At 40.4% G+C, this 23,962-nt stretch overlaps 2 pseudogenes; both read right to left on the bottom strand.

The window, feature by feature from the left end:
• Positions 1–4,813: 4,813 nt before the first annotated feature.
• LOC126087475 (olfactory receptor 1361-like) lies at positions 4,814–5,717 on the bottom strand (annotated as a pseudogene).
• A 7,790-nt stretch (positions 5,718–13,507) lies between these two features.
• Positions 13,508–14,395, bottom strand: LOC126087474 (olfactory receptor 1361-like; annotated as a pseudogene).
• Between the last annotated feature and the right edge of the window lie 9,567 nt (positions 14,396–23,962).

The following is a 23,962-nucleotide window of genomic DNA, read 5'->3' as shown; positions in this document are numbered from 1 at the left end:
GCATCCCTGAAAAGTTGTCCTCTGGACACCAGTGTTTCTCAAACTATTCTTCCACTTACAGTTATTTATAAACAATGTGTTCTTCATCCAGACTGTGACCTCTTAATAAATAGCATTCACATACACTCAGTATCTCAAAATAAGAACCTCAGGGTTAAAATGAACCCTCATGTATCCGTCAGACACATGCTATCAGACATCAAGCTCTATCCATTCTTCCTCAAAGGAAAAACAAATCTAATTATAAAAGATCAGGGGGTAGTACTTGCTGAATTAATAAGGACATTTGTTCGCAAGTGGCAGAAAACCAATTCACGCTAGCTTAAGTAGAAATGGAATCTGTTAGTTGATATAATTGCAAAGTCCATGATATCTGCTTGTAAAGCCTGTGTGTTTCAGGTAGAGCTGGATTCAGGGACCCAAATAATGGCATAAGTTAAAAAAAAAAAAAAAAAAGAAACCCATTGCCACCTAGACAAAGTAGAACTGCCCCATAGGGTTTGCCAAGGAGCAGCTGATAGATTTGAACTGCCAAACTTTTGGTTAGCAGCTGAACTCTTAACCACTGCACCACTAGGACTCCAGTAATGGCATCAGGAATTTGTATTTCTCAACTCTGTTTATACTTTTCAACTTCATTCTGCATACTGTCCCTCTCCAAGTGGCAGGCAAGATGGCCATGAGTTCTCCAAACTCACATTTTTCCAGAGTAGCAATTCCAGGGCACATAGAACCCGGGTCTCCTGCATCGAAGAAAAGGATTCTACCACTAAACCACCACTGCCCCCATAAACCAGTTGCCTTTGAGTTGATTCTGACTCGTAGTGACCCTATGTGAGTCAGAGTAGAACTGTGGTCCGTAGGGTTTTCAAAGGCCTGTCAATCTACTTTCTATGGGAAGTAGATTATCAGGACTTTCTTCTGAGGCACCTGTGAGTGAATTCAAACCACAAACCTTTTGGTTAGCAGCTGAGTGCCTCAACTGTTTGCACCACCCAGGGACTCAGAACGTCTTTCTCTACCAGTGTTCATCTGGAAAATAATCAGCCCTACTTGGATCAATTTCCCAAGCCTGAATCAACCCTTCTGGGTGGGAGAGTGGGGTATTCCAGTTAGCCTGGGTCATAAACCCACTCCATGACAGATGGGGGATCCAGTGATGGACATTATCACCAGGGCTAAATGAAGTAGGGGAGGAGTTTCCCAAAGAGATGTGAAGAATGGAAATGGGAAGGGAAGCCCATGAACAAAGAGTCTAATTACCATTATCCCCTAGAGTCACTCCATCATCAGGGTAGAGAAAGAATTGGAAAAGGAACACTTACGGTAGAGAGAAAAATTAGTAAGCTGTTTTCAAAGTTAAAGTGAACTGAAAAAACCTGTAAGCAAATGACAGCCCAGTATGAATAAGCTTGACTAGAACCAAGATCCTGGTTTCTAAATACCAATCCCTGATAAAAGGAAATAGGATTCCTTAGAGAAATGGCTGATTCCAGGTCTGGAGTAGAAAAAAGACCAAATGAATCACCATCTCTGTATGGTGTTTAATGTACTATTCTTTCAACTTCTCTTAGGTTTGGACATCTTGAAATTGATGTTGTTAGGTGCCGTCGAGTTGGTTCCAACTCTTAGCTACCCTATATACCATGGAACAAAATACTGCCTGGTCCTATGCCATGCTCACAATCATCGTTATGCTTGGGTCCATTGTTGCAGCCACTGTGTCAATCCATCTTGTTGAGGGTCTTCCTCTATTCTGATGACCCTGTACTTCACAGCCTTAGTCAGATTTTCAGATGTAGGGTTAGTTCTGCTGGATAACTGGATAAACCAGCAATACGACCCACTCCCTTAAGCCTCCATGCACTCCCAGCTGAGCTCAGCCTTTGATTCCTCTCAGTCCACAAGACAGACATGTGAGTAAAGGGGCCTCCGAATGCTTCTGTCCCCCAGCCTTCAGCTCTTCCCAGCCAAGCCCCAGACTTGACAGATGCAAGTTAAACCTGCTGTTCACCATTGGATTCCTGACCCACAGAATCCACCAGCAATAATAAAATAGTTGTTTTATGACACTAAATGTGGGGATGTTTGTTACATAGAAATAGTAACTGATAAATGGTAACTATTTTTTAATTAATAAATGTCACTTAATGATAGAATTTTGAAAGCTGCTCCCTCTGAATTCCAAAGCTAAGTAAGAATTACCTCTATCACACTTCTATTTAACATTTTATTGGAAGTCCTAGATAGAGCAATAAGGCGAGAAAATTAAAGATATTAAAAAAATCAAAAATCATTAAATAATTAAACACTGCCATTATTCACAGGTGACATTTCTGAATATGTACAAAAATCTATAGAAATAATAAGTGAATTTCCAAGGTCACTGAATCCAAGATTAATATACAAAAATCAATTGTATTTTTATAGATCTGTGAAAAATAGAAAATTATTTTCAAAATATAATTTATACTACCATCCAAAATATCAAATGCCTGGAATATTCTAACGAAAGGTGCAAAACCTATCTGAGTAAAATATAAAACATTATTGTGATAAGTGAAAACAAAAAAAAGACCTTAATAAATGGAGAAATACAGCATGATCATGAATTGCAATATTCTATATTGTAATGGTGTCAAGTCACTCCAAATCCATTTATAAAAAAAATCCCGATCAAAATCCCAGGTGCTGTTTTTGTGTAAATTGACAAGCTGATTCTAATATGGAAATGCAATGGACAAACAATAGCTAAAACAAGTCTGGACGGTTTGTACATTCCTGGATGTCAAAACTTATCATAAAGCTAAATTAGTTTTGGCAAAAGTGTAGACAAAGAGACTATGCAGCAAAACTTTCCAGAAATAGAATCAGAAGAACGAACAAATCTGTCTTGGAAGGAGCGCAGTCAGAATGCTCCTTAGACAGATTGAAACAGTGGCTGCAACAATGAGTTCAAACATAGCAATGATTGTGAGAATGGCACAGGACAGGACAGTGTTTGCTTTTGTTGTGCATAGGGTCGGTATGAGTCAGAAATGACTCGACAGCACCTAGCGACACAGCGACAACAACATAGTCTTACATGGGAGAAGTGGGCGCTGTCACTATGGAGTGGCCAGTGCTCCAATGTATTTTATAGATAAGAAAGTGTTGGAAATAAAGACAAGTTCTGCGTGAGCAAAGACAAGAGGCTCATGGCCTTGGCCCTGTATTCAGGAAAGATGTTTCAGGCAATCACAGAACAGACATTTACAGGAGCCTCCATGGCCACTGGGACTAGATGCCCTGAAAGCCTCATTACAGAAAGCAGAAAATAGTTGTCCAACTTACTTCCTAGTCTTTTTGGACCCAACAATGATGACAAAGAATATTAGCTAACTCATAGGTCAAAGTTGCTCTGACAGGAATCACAATAGGGGGTCCTGGACACAGCTGGAGAAAAATGTAGAACACAATTCTAACTCACAAAAAATTATCAGACTTACTGTTCTGACAGAGACTGGAGAAACCTTGAGAATATGTCCCCCAGATACCCTTTTAGCTCAGTAATGAAGTCACTCCTGAGGTTCACCCTTCAGCCAAAAATTAGACAGGCCCATAAAACAAAACTAGACTAAAGGGGCACACCAGCCCAGGGGCAAGGACTAGAAGGCAGGAGGATTCAGAAAAGGTGGTAATAGAGAACCCAAGGTAAAGAAGGGGAGAGTGTTGACATGTCATGGAATTGGTAACCAATGTTGCAAAACAATATGTGTATTAATTGTTTAACGAGAAGCTAGTTTGTTCTCTAAACCTTCATCTAAAGTACAATAATAAAAAATAAAATTTTGGAAAAAGTTTGATATAAAATGAAAGTGGAAAGTCAGGATATAAGTTAGGATCTACGTACAAATACCTGAGCATGTTGACAGAAGACAAGAAAAAGCTGAAGTTGGCATGGTGGGCGTTGGGCCTGAGGAAGACAGTCCTTCCTTGTTTAAATTACCCATATTCCTGCTGTAATGTTGTATGATACAGAAGGCCCAGGTAAAAAGGTAAGAATAATTAGCTCAAATGTCTGGCAGCCCTTCTTGGAGCCCTAATAAGCTCTTCACCTATGGAACCTAAAGAAATTCACAAAACATCAAGTGTCAGCCAAGGTCCCTCTGTGACCATGATGTATCAAGACAAAACAAGAACACTGTGGTCATATCTGAACACAGACAAAGCCATAAACATTGTCCAAGCCCCAGAAATGACTAAACATCCCTTATCCTGGCTGATGAGTGATGGCTGATTCCTTACAAATTACAGCTTTTCCCTCCCTCTAGTCTTCCCTCCTTCTAGATAAGATATTGACATGCCCAATAAGAGTTACCCTTGCTTTCTGACAACATCTAATCCAGATCAAAGCCCTGATTCTTAAATCCTCACCAAAATAAGCTCACACTCAGAACCTATAAGACCTTTCTAGCACCATCCTACTGAGAAGTTCCATGGTTCCCCACTGAGTGTGTTCTTTCTTCTCGTAATGAGTAATAAACACAATAAACTTGAGGTATGTTCCTGGTGGTTTTGGCTGGAGGACATTGGGGCAGTTGGAATAGTTCAGTCATATAGTAAACAGATTACTCTTCCCACTTTAACTTGAAGACTCAGTATCAAGAATTTCATTCTCCTAAGGCAAATACATGGGTGGAATAAATGCTAAGTTTTAGAGAACGGGGGGCGGGGGGGGAGATTTTATTCCAAATTACTTTCCTTTATGGCATTCAGAGTCCATGTTATTATCGAAAAGAAAAAAAATTTTCATAAAAATAAAATTTTTTAGGGCTCTTTTCATGTCTTTGTTCCTCAGACTATAGATGAAAGGGTTCAGCATGGGGGTCACCACTGTGTACATCACAGCAGCTGCGATGTCTTTCTCAGCAGAGTGGGAGGATGAAGGGTTGAAATACACAACAATGATGGTGCCATAGAAGAGGGAAACCACAGCCAGGTGGGAGCCACAGGTGGAGAAGTCTTTCCCTGTTCCCTTTGTGAATGGGACTCTCAGAACAACAGAGGTGATGCAAATGTAGGAAACCAGGATGCAAACAAATGGGGTGATCATTATCAGGGACCCCTCAGTAAAAATCATCATCTCATTGAGGTGTGTGTCTGAGCAGGAGACTCCCAGGAGAGGAGTCACAACACAGAAGAAGAGAGGAATAATGTTGTCTGCACAGAACGAGAGTTGAGCGATCAGCAGGGCATGCAATAGAGCATTCAGAATGGCAATGACCCAGGACCCAATGACCAGCAGGGCACAGAGCTGAGGGATCGTCTTTGTTGTGTAATGTAAGGGGTAGCACACAGCAACAAAGCAATCATAGGCCATCACAGCCAGGAGGAAATTGTCCATGTTGGCAAACTCAGAGAGAAAGTACATCTGGGGGAGACACCTAGGGAAGGAGATGGTCTGACTCCTGAGTATGTGATTGGCCAGCATCTTGGGGACGGTGGTGGAGGAAAGAAGAGGTCCACGAAGGACAGGTTACTGAGGAAGAAGTACATGGGGGTGTACAGGCAGGAGCCTGCGCTGATGGCCAGGATAATGAGCAGGTTTCCCAGGACTGTGGCCAGGTACATGCTCAGGAAGAGCAGGAAGAGGAGCTGCTGCTCCTGGGGCTGCCTGGAGAGTCCAGGAGATGGAACTCGGAGACGCTTGACTGGTTTGCCCTGCTCACGGGCATAAAAGAACCAGGTTAATACAGAACAGCAAATTCAGAAATGTAGACACACTAATGGTTACAATATAATGCATCGAGCTCCAGATTCAGCCACATTTGCAAATCAGTTAATAGTATTGTTAAGATAGAATGAGTCAACCAAATTATACACCCAATTTCCAACACTCAATCCTCATAGTATTCCTACTAGAATAGCTGGCATTAACCTTGTATGTTTAACATTGAAAAACACACAGGCGTAACACAACCCAACCCTATTTATATCTCTGCTTACATGTCCCAGTTTCCACCCCCAAGTTCTCAGTCATGCCTAAAGAGACAACAGAAATGGGTAATTGTTACTGGGTTTATCACAAGTTCTAGCTGATGGGTGCAGGGCTCCTACTATTACTCCCTGGATCTGGAAGAACTTCATGTCTTAATAAACAAAAAATGAAGTCTCTTCTGCTGTAATCTCACCAAGGGAGTTTGGTTTTGTAGCTATCATGTGTTCTTCACCTCTGCATAACTGGCCGATGCTTCTCTTTATTGTGAGGATTGGAAAGTCTTGGAAATACTGGCAGGTCCTGAGCAAATGGGGAGCAGGCATTCAGGGTCTTAGTCTTCTCTGCAGGAAGGATGTTTCTGGATTCACACAGCAGGCATTTACAGGCATGTCCATGGCTACTGGGAATAGATTCCCTGAGAGCCTCATTAGAGACAAGAAGAGAGTAATTGTCCTACCTACCTTTTGGCCCCTTTGGACCAAAAAATTATGACAAAGATTACCTAAGGTTTAGATGTAACTTTTGGGTCAAAACTTGAAGATATTAGACATGGAGCCACCTTAGTAGAGACAAATCCCAAACAAAATTCCTTAGGACCTCAATCCTGATCACCTTGCCTTCTGATTCTGTGTCCATAGATATGGAAGTTCAGTTATTAAATCCTCTCCTCACTTCCTATGTTCAGAGCTGGGGCTATTCCTGTGTTTTTTTGTGTAACCCTTGCTTTCTCATGTGTAGTCATCTTTAGAGATAATTAGTGATAGCTGTCTTCTCCATTTTGCTGATGGGAATGTTAGGAACACATTACAAAGCTAGACTTAGCCCATAAAACCATTTGAGACAAAGGATAGCCTGAAGGGGGTTTGTCTCAAGGAGAGGGCAGCATGCTGTAATTTATGAACTCTAGACCCCTTTTGGAATATTTGTCCAACCCACATGGTTTTGTCTTTTCTCAGAGTAGAAGCCCCTAATCCACATAGTCACAGTGTGGGGGGGACCCAGCCATCACGTTTATCCTACATCTCCTCCCCCTTCACCATAGGTGACTGGACCAGGGTATTTGGAACAGGGATTGGGGGACAGCCAGTCCGTATGACTCTGTGACTTGCCTGGAATGTGTACACTAGATCCTCTTCTGCCTGCCCCATTGACTGCCCATGTATTAAGGAGCAGAGAGGGGCTAAAGAAGCAAACACACAGGAAGGAGAAGATTTCTAGTTCTGGGTTTTAGTCTTTTTCTGATGATTGGCCCCATTCTAGCATAATTTTCTCAAGGATTCTTAGTTGCAAGTAACAAATGCAAACCCTGGACAATTTTAGTAGAAGAAATTTTCATAAAAAGAATATTGAGAATTATTAAATAAGAAGATTGAGGAGCAGTGAGTTTAAATTAAAAACCCAAAACCCATTGCCATTGAGTCGATTCCAACTTAGAGTGAGCCTATAGGACAGAGTAGAACTGCCCCATAGAGTTTCCAGGGAGTGCCTGGTAGATTCAAATTGCCAACATTTTGGTTAGCAGCTGTAGCTCTTAACACTATGCCACCAGGGTTCCAAGTTATATACAATGGTGGTAAATAATTTGGAAAAAGAAGAGTAAGAATGGCTCCCCAACTTAAAGCACGTAATCTCCATCACCGAACTTTATAAGTGGAAATTGCTGAATTGGTGTATGTTTCACTGTATATATTTTCAACAAACAATTTTTAAATGCAAAAAAATAAAATATTGAAGCACAAAAGAGATGTGGTGTACAAAAACTAACTCAAAATGCATCAAAGACCTAAATATAAAACCTAAACGATAAAGATCATGAAAGAAAAATTAGCAACAACACTAGGAGCCCTAATACATGGCATAAACAAAATACAAACCATAACTAATGATGCACAAACACCAAAAGAGGAACTACATAACTGAGAGCTCCAAAAAATCAAACACGCTCATCAAAAGACTTCACCAAAAGAGCAAAAAGACAACCTATGGACTGGAAAAAAAAATTTGGCTACAACATATCCAATCAGGGTCTAATCTCTAAAATCTACAAGGTACTGCAAGTCCTCAACAACAAAAAGACAAATAGCCCCATTAAAAAATGGGCAAAGGATTTGAACAGACACTTCATGAAAGAAGACTTCCAGGTGACTGACAGATACATGAGGAAATGCTCATGATCATTAGTCATTAGAGAAATACAAATCAAAACTACAATAAGATACCATCTCACCCCCAATGAGGCTAGTGCTAATCCAAAAAACACAAAATAATAAATGTTGAAGGGCTCGTGAAGAGACTGGAACACTTATACACTGCTGGTGGGAAAGTAAAATGATACAACCACTTTGGAAATCGATTTGCTGCTTCCTTAAAAAGCTAGAAATAGAAGTGCCGTAAGATCCAGCAATCCCACTACTTGGAATATATCCTATAGAAATAAGAGCCCTCACAGGAATAGATATATGCACACCCATGTTCATTGCAACACTGTTCACAGTAAGAAAAAGATGGAAACAACTTAAGTGCCCATCAACAGACAAATAGATAAACAAATTATGGCACATACACACAATGGAATACTATGCAATGATAAAGAACAGTGATGAATCCAAGAAACATCTCACAACATGGATGAATGTGGAAGGCGTGACACTGAGTGAAAGTAGCCGCAAAAGGATAAATATTGTATGAGACTATTATTATAAGAACTCAAGAAAAGGTTTAAACATAAAAGAAAACATTCTTTCATGGTTATGAGGGTGGGGAGGGAAGAAGAGGGGAATTCACTAAGCAGATAGTAGACAAGAACCATCTTAGGTGAAGGGAAGGACAACACACAAAACAGGGGAAGTCAGCACAACTAGATTAAACCAAAAGCTAAGAAGTTTCCTGAACACAGCCAAACCAAACACTTTGAGGGACAAAGTAGCAGGGCCTGGGGTCTGGGGACCATGGGTTCAGGGGACATCTAGGTCAACAGGCATAACAAACTTGATTAAGATAATATTCTGCATCCCACTTTGGTGGGTGGCTTTTGGGGTCTTAAAAGCTTGCAAGCGGCCATCTAAGATGCCATCAATTAGTCCCAACCCACTTGGAGCAAAGGAGATTGAAGAACACCAAAGACACAAGGAAAATATTAGCCCAAGAGACAAAAGGGCCACATAAACCAGAGACTCTATCAGCCTGAGACGGGAAGAACTAGATAGTGCCAGGCAGGGAACACAACAGAGAGTCCCTGACAGAGCAGGAGAAAATTGTGGTGCAGAACTCAAATTCACGTAAAAAGACCAGACCCTCATAGCTATGGCCCCCGGGACGCTCTGTTCATCCAGACCTAAAACCATTCCCAAGGCCCACTCTTCAGACAAAGATTAGACGAGACTGTAAAACATAATATAATACTTGTGAAGAGTGTGCTTCTTAGTTCAAGCAGATAAAGGAGACTAAATGGGTGGCTCCTGTCCAGAGGCAGGATGAGAAGACAGGAACGGACAGGAGCTCGTTGGATGGACACAGGAAACCCGGGGTGGGAAGGGGGTGTGTGCTGTCACGTTATAGGGATTGCAACTATTTTGTATGAGAAATTAACTTGAGCTGTAAACTTTCACCTAAAGGACAATTTAAAAAGGGGGGCTGGTGGGGGAAATGGGCATCAATGCTGCAGCAGACAGGCTTACAGGCAATGAAACACCACCAAGGTTCGACACCACACTGTACCAGCAACAAATGAATTCGAGTCAGTGAGCCTCAGTACTCTCCACCTAGTGGAGGAAAGCGGGACTGGCTGGTTCCTTCTGACAGTTTCTGGAGAGCTCAGACACCAGGAGGGAGGTATTGGACCCCTCCTAGAAATGCAGGATGGGATCAGGTGGGAATAATTGAAGAAATAAATGAAAGAAGACCTTAAATTTTAATCCAGGCTGGAGAAGTAGAATTCTCAGAATACTTGTGGCAATAATCAGGGATGCAGACTAATGGGGATGCTTCTCATCTGAAATGCCATTACGTAATTGAGTCCGCAGATTTCACCTTACCATTCCTTTGTCTGAGTCTCAGAATGAATTTGTGAGCGTTTTTGAGACTAAACCTTTAAGACTGACTGTCGCGGAAGACATATAAAGAGTATGAGGTAGACCAGTGATTCTCAACACTGACTGCACAGTACAATCACCTGAGAATCTCCTTAAACTATCAGTGTCGGGCCCACCGTGGGAATTCTGATTTATTTGGTCAGTGCTGAGAACTGGACAACAGAGTGTTTTAAAAACTTCCCAGCTGATTCTAATATTCAAAAATACTTATAGCATGTTTCTTTCCAAACTCACCACCTAAAAAGGAAAACTTTGGGTGTAAAATAATTCAAAAGTTAGTAATCAAAAAGAAGTCTCATTATCTGGCATATACAGCAGGGTTACAGTGAATCCCAGTCTACTAATCAGTAAGTAATGACAGCCTCCTATGTGCCCCTAGAAATACGTTTGTTTCCAGACTGGCTTTGACAAAACAACGGCTACCTTACACTCAAACAGTGAAAAAGGACTTTGAGAAATCGATTCAGCATTGATGCTTTCGTTGGATGGAAAATCTCTTTCTGCAAATCACTTTTCTTTTTTTTTTAATGTCCCTCTGCCACCCTCCCTCCCTCCCCATCTTGTAACCACGAAAGAATGTTTTCTTCTCAGTTTAAACTATCTCTCAAGTTCTTATAATAGTGGTCTTATACAATATTTGTCCCTTTGCAACTGACTAATTTCACTCAGCATAATCCCTTCCAGGTTCCTCCATGTTATGAAATGTCTCACAGATTCCTCACTGTTTTTTACCAATGTGTAGTATTCCATTGTGTGAGTATACCATAATTTATTCATCCATTCATCTGTTGATGGGCACCTTGGTTGCTTCCATGTTTTTGCTATCGTAAACAGAGCTGCAATCAACATGGGTGTGCATGCATCTGTTCGTGTAAAGGCTCTTATTTCTCTAGGATATATTCCGAGGAGTAGGATTGCTGGATCCTATGGTAGTTCTATTTCTAGCTTTTTAAGGAAGCGCCAAATCAATTTCCAAAGTGGTTGTACCGTTTTACATTCCCACCAGCAGTGTAGAAGTGTTCCAATCTCTCCACAGCCTCTCCAACATTGATTATTTTCTGTTTTTTGGATTAACGCCAACCTTCTTGGAGTGAGATGCAATTGCATTGTAGTTTTGATCTGCATTTCTCTAATGGCTAATGATCGTGAACATTTCCTCATATATCTGTTAGCCACCTGAACGTCTTCTTTAGTGAAGTGTCTATTCATATCTTTTGCCCGTTTTTTTAATTGGGCTATTTGTCTTTTTGCAGTTGAGTTTTTGCAGTATCATGTAGATTTTAGAGATCAGGCACTGATCAGAAATGTCATAGCTAAAAACTTTTTCCCAGTCTGTAGGTCTCTTTACTCTTTTGGTGAAGTCTTTGGATGAGCATAGGTGTTTGATTTTTAGGAGCTCCCAGTTATCTAGTTTTTCTTCTACATTCTTTATAATGTTTTGTATACTGTTTATGCCATGTATTAGGGCTCCTAACATTGTTCCTATTTTTTCTTCCATGATCTTTATCATTTTAGATTTTATATTTAGGTCTTTGATCCATTTTGAGTTAGTTTTTGTGCATGGAGTGAGGTATGGGTCTTGTTTCATTTTTTTGCAGATGGATATCCAGTTATGCCAGCACCATTTGTTAAAAAGACTGTCTTTTCCCTCATTTAACTGTTTTGGGGCTTTTGTCAAATATCAACTGCTCATATGTGGATGGATTTATGTCTGGATTCTCAATTCTGTTCCATTGGTCCATGTATCTGTTGTTGTACCAGTACCAGGCTGTTTTGACTACTGTGGCAGTATAATAGGTTCTAAAATCAGGTAAAGTAAGGCCTCCCACTTTGTTCTTCTTTTTCAGTAATGTCTTATTTATCAGGGGCCTCTTTCCCTTCCATGTGAAATTGATGATTTGTTTCTCCATCTCTTTAAAGACTGTCCTTGGGATTTGGATTGGAATTGCATTAAATGTATAGATTGCTTTTGGTAGAATAGACATTTTTATAATGTTAAGTCTTCCTATCCATGAGCAAGGCATGTTTTTCCACTTATGTAAGTTTCTTTTGGTTTCTTGCAGAAGTGTACTGTAGTTTTCTTTGTATAAGTCGTTTACATCTCTGGTAATATTTATTCCTAAGTATTTTATCTTCTTGGGGGCTACTGTAAGTGGCATTGATTTGGTGATTTCCTCTTTGATGTTCTTTTTGTTGGTGTAGAGGAATCCAACTGATTTTTGTATATTTACCTTGTACCCCAATACTCTGCTGAACTCTTCTTTTAGTTTCAGTAGTTTTCTGGAGGATTCCTTAGGATTTTCTGTGTATAAGATCATGTCATCTGCACATAGAGATACTTTGACTTCTTCCTTGCCAATCTGGATGCCCTTTATTTCTTTATCTAGCCTAATTGCTCTGGCTAGGACTTCCAGCATGATGTTGAATAAGAGTGGTGATAAAGGGCATCCTTGTCTGGTTCCTGATCTCAATGGGAATGTTTTCAGGCTCTCTCCATTTAGGGTGATGTTGACTGTTGGCTTTGTATAAACACCCTTTATTATGTTGAGGAATTTCCCTTCTACTCCTATTTTGCTGAGAGTTTTTATCATGAATGGGTGTTGAACTTTGTCAGATGCCTTTTCTGCATCAATTGATAAAATCATGTGATTCTTGTCTTTTGTTTTATTTATGTGGTGGATTACATTAATTGTTTTTCTAATGTTGAACCATCCCTGCATAGCTGGTATGAATTCCACTTGGTCATGGTGAATTATTTTTTTGATATGTTGTTGAATTCTATTGGCTAGAATCTTGTTGAGGATTTTTGCATCTACATTCATGAGAGATATAGGTCTATAATTTTCTTTTCTTGTGGTGTCTTTACCTGGTTTTGGTATCAGGGATATGGTGGCTTCATAGAATGAGTTTGGGTGTATTCCTTCCTTTTCTATGCTCTGAAATACCTTTAGTAGTAGTGGTGTTAACTCTTCTCTGAAAGTTTGGTAGAACTCTGCGGTGAAGCCGTCCGGACCAGGGCTTTTTTTTGTTGGGAGTTTTTTGATTACCTTTTCAATCTCTTCTTTTGTTATGGGTCTATTTAGTTGTTCTACCTCTGTTTGTGTTAGTTTAGGTAGGCAATGTGTATCTAGGAATTCACCCATTTCTTCCAGGTTTTCAAATTTGTTTGAGCATAGTTTTTCATAGTAATCTGATATGATTCTTTTAATTTCAGTTGGGTCTGTTGTAATATCTCCCATCTCATTTCTTATTCTGGTTATTTGCTTCCTCTCCTGTTTTGCTTTTGTCAGCGTGGCCGGTGGTTTATCAATTTTGTTGATTTTTTCAAAAAACCAGCTTTTGGTCTTGTTAATTCTTTCAATTGTTTTTCTGTTTTCTATTTCATTTAGTTCAGCTCTAATTTTTGTTATTTGCCAATCATTTTTCTTAAGGACTCTCACACATCCTTGTTCCTCAGGCTGTGGATGAAAGGGTTCAGCGTGGGGGTCACCACTGTACATCACAGTAGCTGGGATATCATTCTCAGCTGAGCAGTAAGATGAAGGGTTGAAATACACAGCAATGATGGTGCCATAGAAGACAGAAGCCACAGCCAGGTGGGAGCCACAGGTGGAGAAGGCTTTCCCTATTCCCTTTGTGGATGGGACTCTCAGGACAACACAGGGGATGCAAATGTAGGAAACCAGGATGCCAACAAATGCGATGACCATTATCAGGCCCCCCCCCCCGTAACAATCGTCATCTCATTGAGGTGAGTGTCAGAGCAGAAGAGTTTTAGTAGAAGAGACATATCACAGAAGAAGTGGTAGATAGTGTTGTCTGCACAGAAAGAGAGTCGAGCCATCAGGAGGGTATGCAACAGAGCATTCAGATTGTGAATGACCCACGACATAGCAACTAGCAGGGCACAGAGCTGGCAAGTCATTTTTGTTGTGTAGTGTAAGGGGTAGCACACAGCAACAAAGCAGTCATAGGACATCATAGCCAGGAGGAAATTGTCCACGTCACCAAACACAATGAGAAAATACAGCTGCAGGAGACACCCAGGGAAGGAGATGGTCTGACTCCTGAGGATGCCATTAGTCAGCGCCTTGGGGACAGTGATAGAAGAGAAGCAGACGTCCACAAAGGACAGGTTGCTGAGGAAGAAGTACATGGCGGTGTGCAGGTGGGAGTCTGCGCTGATGGCCAGGTTTCCCAGGGCTGTGGCCAGGTACACGCTCAGGAAGAGCACGAAGATGACCTGCCGCTGCTGGTGTTGCGTGGAGAGCCCCAGAAGGAAGAACTCAGAACCACTTGACTGGTTTGACCCGCTTATGGGCATGGGGACCTGAGTCCAGATTCAGATAAGACAGAATAAATTTTAAAACCTAGAAAAGGACAGTTGAGTTGGGATAATTAAGAAGATCATAGGGGGAAATCTCTGTGTGACATGGGAAAGTCGTTAGGATTTTCTCCCTGGGGGTTTCAGCCAACCACTGGACCTTTCAAAGCCTCCATTTCTTCATTAGCAAAATCAAAACAAACACTTATGCATACATGGTACCTCTGGAAGGATGCTCAAAAGGTTGTAACAGTGTTTTTTTTCTATAGAACCTTTTGTACTGTCTGAACTTTCTACCACCACCATGAATTTTTTAAAGTAAATTTTTGAAACACTGTAAATATAAAATATTAATAGAGACTTTAAGACTTGTATTGAGTAGTGGACAACACATAAGTACAATGGTTACCACAGAGACTGACACGTAGCAAGTATTCAATACAGGTGACCGATGTCATCAACATTATCAGTGATGTTGCCTTAGAGGAAATGGTTAACTTCTCTGAGTTTCAGTTTCATCATCTTTAATCTCAACACAATACACATCACTAACACATGCGCTCAGAGAATTATATCAGCCATTCATCAGTCACTGCTTCCAAAGTGACAGTGAAAATATTGCTGCTGCTGTTGCTTCTTTCTGGGCTCATGCTTAGAGAGGCTTTACAGAACTCTGAGTCAAGACTTCTTGGCTTTGTCCACTGAGTTCCCTAAGTCCAACTGGTAAGATTAAAATGGAAATGACCCAAAAGTATAGGCAGAAACTCAGCGAACTAGTGATACCCACAGTCCAGGGACTCATAAACAGGCAGGACATGCACTGGTCATTCCTGGGTGATCTCAAGAAACAATTGATGAGTTTAGAGCTGTGGCTTCACTTAAAAGACTTAGTGAGGAACCCCTGTATAAGGCTTTCCACCCCAACAAGAAGTTATTGATGAAGTCTCCACTGGTGTGACTCTGACCTGGGAAGAATTGCAGTCCTCACTGTCAGCAGGAATCCTAGGCTCACTTCACTTCTTCAGACCTGGACAGAGGTTGACTCAGAAGGACAGGGACTTATCACTGGGGATTGCCGGCTAAGTATGCATGAATGAGGAGCGGGTGCATGACTTCAGTCCTTGATGCAGGAAGGGTGTCTGGGGGAATCACAGGGTGGACCCTTTACAGGAGCCTCCATGGCCACTGGGGCCATACTCCCTGAGAGCCTTATTAGAGACAAAAAAAAAAAAATTGTCTCTAATAAGGCTCTCAGGGACTATGGCCACAAGCAGAGAGTAATTGTCCCTCTCCTCCTTGGGCTCTTTCGATCCAACACTGATAATAAAGACCTGTCATCCAAGTTATGTAATTCCTGCCGCAGGACTTGGCAATATTGGAAATGATGCAATCCTGGGGGTAATCACTGGCAACAATCCTTCTGCTAAATACAACTCACAATCCTATATTTTATACCTCTCCCAACCCTGGATGGTGTCACTGTTGGGAAATATACATGCAGCTGTATAGGGATTAAGAGTATCTTTGGGTTCACACAGACCTGTACTCAATTCCCAGGTTTACCTTTACCAGTTGTGTGACCTTGGTTATTGCTGCTAGTGCAGTGAAGTCAGCTCTGACTCATAGCGACCTTATGTGTAACATAATGAAATGTTTCCTAGTCCTGCAACATCCTCAAAATAGAATGTATTTTTGAGCCCACTGTAGCAGCGACTGTGTCAAGCCACCTGGTTAACAGTCTTTCTCTTTTTCACTGACCTTCCACTCTACCAAGCATAATGTCCTTCTCCAGAGATTCACCCTTCCTGATAACATGTCCAAAGTAAGTTCCTACAAGAAAGACCAGTTAATATGACTATTTTTCGAATTTAAGCACCAAACACTAAGTCCAAAGGTGAAGAGATTAAATATTTTTACCAACTTCTGCAGTTTCAAATTGACCAAACATGAAACCAGGATGCATTGATAAGTACTGATGATTGGAATGCAAAAGTTGGAAAATATGGACTTGAGGATAGAAACAATGCTGGAGATCACATGACAGAATTTTGCAAACTTTCCAAAAACAAGATCCTGACACTGAGGGAAAGAACCCTTCATCCAAGCAAACTGTTTCAGAGGGTCTGAGAGAATGGGCAAACAGAAGCCAAAAGAAAGCAGAGCTAGTGATATTAATAATAACCCAAGTAGCTTCTTTACAGAATAATGCCAATTAAGAAAAATAGAAAATGATAAAATTGATAAAAGCAATGATCAGAAAGGTATGTTAAAAGCAAGAGATAAAAGGTTGTTGGAAACAAAACATTCACATAGAATCAAATTATATCACTCCACAGGTTGCTTGCTAATTGCAAAATGGAAAACATACCGTTATGAAAATGTGGGTGATTTTTAGAGGTGATATTTTGGACTGTTGTTTTTGTTGTTATTTGCTGTCAGTTGATTCCAATTCATGGCAGTCCCGTGTATTACAGAGTTGAGTGAATTCCAACTCATGGCGACCTCATGTGGGCAGAGTAGAACGCTCTATAGAATTTTCTTGGCTATAATCTTCACAGAAGTAGATCACCAGGTTTTTCTGCAGTACCACTGAGCGGGTATGAACCCCTATCTTTAGATCTACTCAGTGTAAATTTATGCCATTCTCTATGACTGTTTTTCTTACCTTGTCATTCAGGGTAGATGAAAACTGATATTAACGCTTTGAAAGATCTCCACCCAGACGTTAAGTAGTACCTTGATGAGGCATTGACTTTAATGGGTTCTTGATACACAATGAAATTTAATGTTCTAGGTAAAAAAATAGAATTCCAAAAATTTCCGGTTTTTAAATTTGAACAAGTTTCCATATCTTTTGGTGATTATCTCTGCCTATATATCCACCATAAGCATTTAAAAAATGAGTTGCTGTCCAACGGAATCCAACTCATGGTGACCGTGTGTGTGTCAGAATAGAACTGTGCTCTAGAAGGTAAACCTTTCCCCTATTGGTGGTCATTCTTGTTTTCTTACCATATCAAATTCTGCTGCAATAAAATATCCTGTACATATATGGGGACTTTTATTCTATAAGATGGATTGACTTCAAAATACTGAGATTGATTGGTCAAGGAGGATTATATTTTTAATATTTCTTACTAGAATATGTTCCAAGAAATCAGTGACATTTCACATTTTCCTAACCAGGTATGAGAGCGCTCTGCTCTTTTGTTCTTCCTTTCTTTCTTTTGTCAATGTGTTGGATGAGACGAAAATATTTCACCTTACTTTAATTTGCATTTCCCTCACACCTAGTGAGATAAAACACCTTTTTTCTACTTGATTACTGAAATTTGAAAATACAATTTCAAGTATTGGCTGAAAAATTGGGGTCCTTTCCTCATTGTTCTATGAGGTTGTGGTTTTATTGCTGTTCTTTTATCAATGTGTAAGATTTAACCTTATGGGTTATTTTAACTCCTTATTTATTTTTGATGTTGCAAGTATTTCCCCATCTATAACATTCTTGTTTCCCTTTCGAAGGTGGCATTTTTTTTACCTCATGATAGACATATCTTAAATGTCTATGTAAGCTTTGTCAGAAACTTTGTTGTACGCCTAAATAAGATCACAACCACATTTTCCAGATGGGAATCAAACTTACAATCCCTGGACTAGGAGGCCAGTGTCTTACCATTAGGCTATTGGGGCAGACAGCACTTTCTTCTATGAAAACATTGTGGAGAGCAGGCTAGCTGAAAGCAAATGTAGAAGCAAACAACATGTGAAGAAAGGAGATAAAGAAGATGATCTAACCTAGAGGAGAAAAACAACCTTATCAACAGAAGACACCAGGACCAGCTAAGTCACAAACAAGGACTTATCAATACCAACCAAATGGGCTCAAAGAGCTCCAGCTAAGTTGTAAACAAGGACTTATCAACACCAACCAAAAGGGCTCAAAGAGCTCCAATGTGTATAAAAGAAGGGACACTAAGACTCAGCTTTGCTCAGAGTCATAACCAGAGCCACCTCGGTCATACATTGTGGATCGGGATGCACAGTAGCTCACACAGGCTTACTCCCAAGTCCTAGAGACATTGTCTATCTCAGTCATACGTCGAGGACTAGGGCCCAGGAGGTCAGGAAACAGTGGGCTGCGGTAGCTCACCCAGGCTTACTCTTAGTTCACTCCTGACCCAACACACTTGCTTCGGTCATACGTTGAGAGCTAAGGGATAATAAGCCCTTGTGCTCAAGAGATGTGACAGAGATCCACGAGAGATTCTCTGGGACCAAGGCTGATTTGACATCTGAGCCACCGAAGACGATGTGGTCAAGAGTTGGCCTGGGCCAGAAAAAAGCAATGCCCAAACATGGTCCTCATTTGCTGTAAGCTTTCTTGCTTTCCCTCTCCTTTCCCCTGGTGAATTGAGATCTCTGGTGTCCAGGGTAGCCATGAACCTGTGTGCCTGATAACTAATGAAGTCATTGTGGAGGAGGCGGGACCAAGATGGCTGACTAGGCAGAAGCTTCTACTGAACCCTCTTGCAAAAAGACTCAGAAAAACAAGTGAATTGATTAAGTACATGACAATCTACAAACCCTGACCATCAAACACAGAACTAAAGAATTCACCTGAGTGACAGACCAGTGTCCAGTTCCAGAGCCCAGCGCACCGCACCCCAGTCCTGAGCCCTTGTGGTTCCCTGGAGCCAGAGTAGTGGGGATGATCGCAGCTTCCTGAGACAAGGCAAGCACAGGACACAGCCCTAACCCACTGGGGCAATCTCCGCAGGGACCCAGCCAGCAGACACAGGTTACACACCGACACTCCTGACGGGGGAATGAGAAACTGTGGGGAAGAAGCGATTGGTTTTGGAGCCTGGAAAGCAGCAGCCCAGCCAGGAGACCTCGGAGCTGGGCTTTGGACTAAGCACAGCACGGCTGATAGTGGCTTCCTCAGCTGGGGCAAGCACGGGACGCAGCCCTAACCCACTGGGGCAACCTCGGCAGGGACCCAGCCAATGCACACAGGCTACACACCCCTCTGGAATCTCAGATAAAACAGCCCTCACCAAACAAGATAAGTAATTTTGTCTATTTCACTGCGCTACTCTCTCCTATCTATCTGATCCCTCCCCTCCCTGCCCCAGACTGCTTCATTAACATTGGAATTCCCTGGGCCAGAGAGTGAAGTGCACTGTGGGGTTTTTGTTTTTGTTTTCTAACCCATTCTCCTGGCCTGGGAAAAACAGCAATTAACAATTGGGGGAAAATCCTTTCCTGACTTCCCTAAGCTGGAATAACCATACAGAACCAGCTCCAACCAGGCATAAGAGATCAAGTCTTTGGCTTTCACCCCTACAGGGAACCAGGTGGCTATTATAATGCAAAGGCATTCTGATAGAGATCTGACTGTAATTGTTTTAGCTGAGCAGTGGGAAGGCAAGTTTTGGAGGTCTGATACCTCTCTACCTATAAAACAGAGCCCTCACTGATTCACAGCAGGGAACTGAGGGCTGAGGCTCCATACACACCATGTAGCCACCTGCTAAAGGGGTCTGAGGATAGAGACACCTACCAATCTTTAGAGGTACAAGCACTGGGTACCTAAGGTACAGCTGCAGAGCCCACCCACCAGACCGCTCTAGAGAATAGACACTCCTACCTCACCTTCACTTGGGGGAAGGCTGTCAGCATCCTGCACTCCTCAGTGTGTGACCCCCTGCAGCTACTAGAAACTGGTGCATACAACCATCACCACTACCCTTCTAAGATAATAGGTGAGAGCCTACACCACACACTAGGTGACCCACTATCAGAACACCAGAGCTGATTCTATTCAAGAATAGTGAATGGACTCACAGGCTTATATACCTGGTAACAGCTCAAACCTGCTCATGCCAGGACATAAGTGATTCAAAGGCTACAACAATCAAGTCAGTGCACTCTAGTAGCCCATATGGGTGTATTGAAACAAAACAAAACAAGAACGTAAGACTCAGTGAGCAAATATAAATCATTACAATATCTTATAGATGGCTCAGAGACAGCAGTCAATATCAAATCACATAAAGCAGACCACGATTGCTTCCAAAAACCCCCTAATCAGAGAATCAAAATCTTCCCCAGATGAAGATCCATTCCTGAATTGCCACATGTAGAATATAAAAAACTAATATACAAGACATCAGGGATGACCTCAGATATGAAATAAGGCAATCTACCAAAAAAGCCAAGGAACACACTGATAAAGCAGTTGAAGAAATCAAAAAGATTATTCAAGAACGTAGTGAAAAATTTAATAAGATGCAAGAATCCATAGAGAAACAGCATTCAGAAATTCAAAAGATTAACAATAAAATTACAGAATTAGACAACTCGATAGGAAGTCACTGGAGCAGAATTGAGGAATTGGAAAGCAGAGTTAGGGAGACGGAGGATAAGGCAATTGGCACCAATATATGTGAAGAAAAATCAGATAAAAGAATTTTAAAAAATGAAGAAAAACTAAGAATCATGTGGGACTCTGTCAAGAAGAATAACGTGCGTGTACTTGGAGTTCCAGAACAGGGAGGGATAACAGAAAATACAGATAGAATAACTGAAGATCTGTTGGCATAAAACTTCCCTGGCATCGTCAAAGATGAAAGGATATCTATCCAAGATGCTCATCGAACCCCATACAAAATAGATCCCAAAAGAAAATCACCAAGACATATTATCATCAAACTTGCCAAAACCAAAGATAAAGAGAAAATTTTAAAAGCAGCCAGGGGTAAAAGAAAAGTCACATACAAAGGAGAATCAATAAGAATAAGTTCGGACTTCTCAGCAGAAACCATGCAGGCAAGAAGGTATTGGGGTGACATATATAGGGCCACTATGAGTCGGAATCTACTTGATGGCACTGGGTTTGGTTTGGTTTGGTTTACAGAGCACCAAAGGAGAAAAACTGCTAGCCAAGAATCATATATCCAGCAAAACTCTCTCTTAAATATGAAGGTGAAATTAAGACATTTACAGATAAACACAAGCTTAGGGAATTTGCAAAAACCAAACTAAAGCTACAAGAATTACTAAAGGAAATTCTTCGGTCAGAAAATCAATAATATCAGACACCAACACAACACAAAGTCACAGAACAAACATCCTGATATCAACTCAAAAAGGGAAATCACAAAAACAAAATAAGATTAATTTTTTTTAAAAAATGCTGAAAACAGGAATCATTGATGTCACTATGTAAAAGATTACAATAATCAAAAGAGAGGGACTAAATACAGGGGGCAGAGATCTTCTATATGGAGAGGAAACCAAGGCAATATAGGGCGATACCAGTTAGGTTTTTACTTAGAAAAACAGGGGTAAATATTAAGGTAACCACAAAGAGGTCTAACAATTCCGTACTTCAAAATAAAAACCAAGATAAACATAATGACTCAGCAAAAATAAACTCAACTACTATGAAAATAAGGAACACACAATTTACAAAGAAAAACTTCTCAGCACAAAAAAGTAAGTGGAAAAATGAAAAGGTCAACAATGCACAAAAAAAAGGCATCAAATTGCCAGCACTAAGCTTATACTTATCTATAATTATACAGAATGTAAATGGACTAAATGCACGAATAAAGAGACAGAGAGTCTCCGACAGGATAAAAAAACATGATCCGTCTATATGCTGCCTACAAGAGACACACCTCAGACTTAGAGACACAAACAAACTGAAACTCAAAGGATGGAAAAAAAAATATACCAAGCAAACAGCAATCAAAAAAGGGCAGGAGTGGCAATATTAATTTCTGACAAAATACAATTTAAAGTTAAATCCACCACAAAGGATAAAGAAGGACACTACATAATGATTAAAGGCACAATTTACCAGGAAGATATAACAATATTAAATATTTTTGCACCCAATGACAGGGACGCAAGATACATAAACTCTATCAGCATTGAAAAGTGAGATAGACAGCTGCACAATAATAGTAGGAGACTTCAACACATCACTTTTGGTGAAGGACAGGACATCCAGAAAGAAGCTCAATGAAGACACAGAAGATCTAAATGCCGCAATCAACCAACTTGACCTCGTAGACATATATGGAACACTCCACCCAACAGCAACCAACTATACTTTCTTTTCTAGTGCACATGGAACATTCTCTAAAATAGACCACATATTAGGTCATAAAGCAAGACTTAGCAGAATCCAAAACATTGAAATATTACAAAGCATCTTCTCTGACCATAAGGCCATAAAAGTGGAAACCAATAACAGGAAAAGCAGGGAAAAGAAATCAAACACTTGGAAACTGAACAATACCCTGCTCAAAAAAGACTGGATTATAGAAGACATTAAGGATGGAATAAAGAAATTCAGAGAATCCAATGAGAATGAATATACTTCCTATCAGAACCTTTGGGACACAGCAAAAGCGGTGCTCAGAGGCCAATTTATATCAATAAATGCACACATCCAAAAAGAAGAAAGGGCCAAAATCAAAGAACTATCCCTACAACTTGAACAAACAGAAAGAGAGCAACAAAAGAAACCCAGAGGCGCCAGAAGAAAACAAATAATAAATATTAGAGCTGAACTAAATGAAATAGAAAACAGAAAAACAATTGAAAGAATTAACAAGACCAAAAGCTGGTTTTTTGAAAAAATCAACAAAATTGATAAACCACTGGCCAAACTGACAAAAGAAAAACAGGAGAGGAAGCAAATAACCAGAATAAGAAATGAGATGGGTGATAACAACAGACCCAACTGAAATTAAAAGAATCATATCAGATTACTATGAAAAACTATACTCAAACAAATTTGAAAACCTAGAAGAAATGGATGAATACCTAGAAACACACTACCTACCTAAACTAACACAAACAGAGGTAGAACAACTAAATAGACCCATAACAAAACAAGAGATTCAAAAGGTAACTAAAAAACTCCCAGCCAAAAGAAAAAAAAACCCTTGGTCTGGATGGCTTCACTGCAGAGTTCTATCAAACTCAGAGAAGAGTTAACACCATTACTACTGAAGGTATTTCAGAGAATAGAAAAGGATGGAATACTACCAAACTCATTCTATGAAGCCACCATGTCCCTGATACCAAAACCAGGTAAAGACACCACAAAAAGAAAATTATAGACCTATATCTCTCATGAATGTAGATGCAAAAAACCTCAACAAAATTCTAGCCAATAGAATTCAACAACATATCAAAAAATAATTCACCATGACCAAGTGTGATTCATACCAGGTATGCAGGGATGGTTCAACATTAGAAAAACAATTAATGTAATCCACCACATAAATAAAACAAAAGACAAGAATCACATGATTTTATCAATTGATGCAGAAAGGCATCTGACAGTGTTCAACACCCATTCATGAGAAAAACTCTCAGCAAAATAGGAATAGAAGGAAAATTCCTCAACATAATAAAGGGCGTTTATACCAAGCCAACAGCCAACGTCACCCTAAATGGAGAGAGCTTATTTTAATTGGGTTATTTGTCTTTTTGCAGTTGAGTTTTTACAGTATTATGTAGATTTTAGAGATCAGCCTCTGATCA

The sequence above is a fragment of the Elephas maximus genome, chromosome 12 (genome assembly GCF_024166365.1).
Source record: "Elephas maximus indicus isolate mEleMax1 chromosome 12, mEleMax1 primary haplotype, whole genome shotgun sequence".
NCBI lineage: Eukaryota > Metazoa > Chordata > Mammalia > Proboscidea > Elephantidae > Elephas > Elephas maximus.
Note: the sequence above shows the minus strand (reverse complement) of the source record. Positions and strands in the feature narration are given on the sequence as shown.